This window comes from Pterocles gutturalis, unplaced genomic scaffold (genome assembly GCF_000699245.1).
Source record: "Pterocles gutturalis isolate BGI_N339 unplaced genomic scaffold, ASM69924v1 scaffold4429, whole genome shotgun sequence".
In the NCBI taxonomy this organism is placed as follows: domain Eukaryota; kingdom Metazoa; phylum Chordata; class Aves; order Pterocliformes; family Pteroclidae; genus Pterocles; species Pterocles gutturalis.
This window is the reverse complement of record NW_010130383.1, coordinates 2,261-4,652: the sequence shown is the minus strand read 5'-3', so window position 1 is coordinate 4,652 and position 2,392 is coordinate 2,261.

Genomic DNA, 2,392 nt, shown 5'->3' with positions numbered 1-2,392 from the left:
AATGCAGTACATGAGAAGTCAGGCTAAGCGCTCCGCTTCAGGTCACTACACACTGGAAAGGTGCACAAAACTCTTACTGTAAACAATACAGTTTCTATTTATTTTTACCTTTTTTTAAACTCTTCCTTTCTCCCTAACAACTTATTGGAAATAGGCATCTTACGAACTTCTGCTTGAGCTCTGTTAAAAACCCCTTCCTCCACCATGAAACTAAACCTCAGCTAGTATCGCAAAAAACTATCTATGCAGAGCTAACTATCAGATGCCCTTTTTATCTGGTAGCTGGAATGATAAAAGCTAAGGTTAGCATCCTAAAAAACACTGGCACGACAGCAAAGCCTACTGAGTTTTGGTTGGTAGGGACCCGTAGAGCCTATTTGTTTTTCTAACGGTGAGATGGACTGCTGTTTTAAATGAGTGAACATCTCCTCTCTTGATAGGAGTGGGGTTTTTTATACAGGAGAAATTACAAAGCTGGAAAAGAGGCAAGCTTTCTGGAGCTGTGGATTCTACATCTGTTGACCAATACTGAGAGATCTACACTCACGCCCCAGGTAAATACAGATGTAAAAGAAAGGAATGCACCTGAAACGATGGAGCAAATGGTCACTGCAGGCTACATGTTTCAGTGTAAACCCTGTCTCTCCTTCGCCTGTCCCGCTCTCTAGTATGCAGTTACAGCACCAACTTGAAATTTCTTACACAGTGAATGCATGACTGTGCCTGCACAAGACCCTTCAGGAACCAAAACCATAACCACTTTGGGTAACACCTGCGACAGACTGGTCTCCCAAGCAGCAAGGACACCTACAGCTCTGTGCAAGAAACACACAGTCTGGTAGTTAAAGGTCCAGAGTATGAACCTGAGGATTGCCTCCAAACCACTACTGCAGGCTTCATACGTGACACAAGAGCACAGCGAGTTAACTGTGCCTCAGTTTCCCCTCCCCTCATGCAAAAGGATGTGGTTCTTGACTATCGCTTGCAAAATTTATTTTAGGAACCGGACTCAAAAGTATCTGGGCATAGAATCTCAGTAAATCTATGAGATTTAAGTGGGAATAGCCAAGTACACTGGAGCAGAACACAATTACGTCTGAGGGGCCTGAACTTCTACGATCACTCCCACCTGCAGAATCGCAGCTCTGTATGTACAGCTGCTAATACCCTGAAGAACCAGCCCATTCCCTTATCTAATATATGATTTATCACACAACACATGGGAGTGAAATTTTATTTCTAGTGTTTCTTTTCCAAAGAAATTTTAAAGTGTACACTAATTATTACTTTGAAAAGCATGTATTTCAATGAGCCAACGCAATACAGGGCAGATCCAGTGCCATGAGAACCTAAAAAGAATTTCTGGTGAGTAGACAAAGGCCGGAACAAGACTTCCACGCACCCAGGATACATCGATCTGCTTCCTCTCAGCTGCTTTCACTGATCTCTCATTTTACTGCTGGCCATTCTCTGTCCTCCCTGATCACCATTCTCCCCAGCTTCCTCCTGCTTCCAGCCTACCCAGCACAACACAATTCCACCCCCCCACGCACCTCCCTGTCCTGACCCTCCAAACTCGGCGCTCTCCTGTGACCCTGCTCCCTTTCTCCCCACCTTTTTCCTCCTACAGATTTAGTAGAAAAAAAAGTTGCTTTTGAAGGGAGAACCTACACAACTTCTTCCTAATGTCCATTCTGCTGAGCCTTCTTGTACAGGATTCTGTTACTCAGGTTCCTCAACCACCTCGCCACAACCCTGAAGGTACCAGGGTACAGAGACGAGGCTTCCCTGTGCACTGCTCGTACAACGCAACCCTTTTGTTCACCCCTTGCATCACTTGCTCAGGCTGAGGGTTCCCCAGAGCATGGGCAATGGGTGGCACAGGCACGGGGCAGCTCTGTGGGTGCGCAAATGTAAATATGCTGCATGTGACAGTAGGAAACACCCTGAAATTTCATGAGGATATTAAAACTGCTGAGAATTTTTACTACACCCCATTAAATATGCTGTCACAAACGTTTGCTCTAATACAAAAGTGAGCCCCTCTCCCCCAATTAGGATCATAACTTCCCACCCCACATGCTGGTTTCATTTAGCAGATTTGATGTGTGATTTCTAGAATTTTTTAAGAGCTTAAAAGACAGGAAAGAGGTTTTCCCCACAAATGACTCACGAAGCTAATCCCCAAATCCGTATCCCATAACGTTACTAAATTACCTTAAAACTAATCCTTTCACTGAAGTTCAATTTAATGAAAGTCTGACACAATTTATTGTATAAGGCAGTACTGTAATAAATGTAATTACATGAATGTCCCTCCTGAAACCTATTTATCTCTGTTTGCTATTTATAAAGATAACTTGCTCTTGTTAAAATAATCTGGTGACAAAGT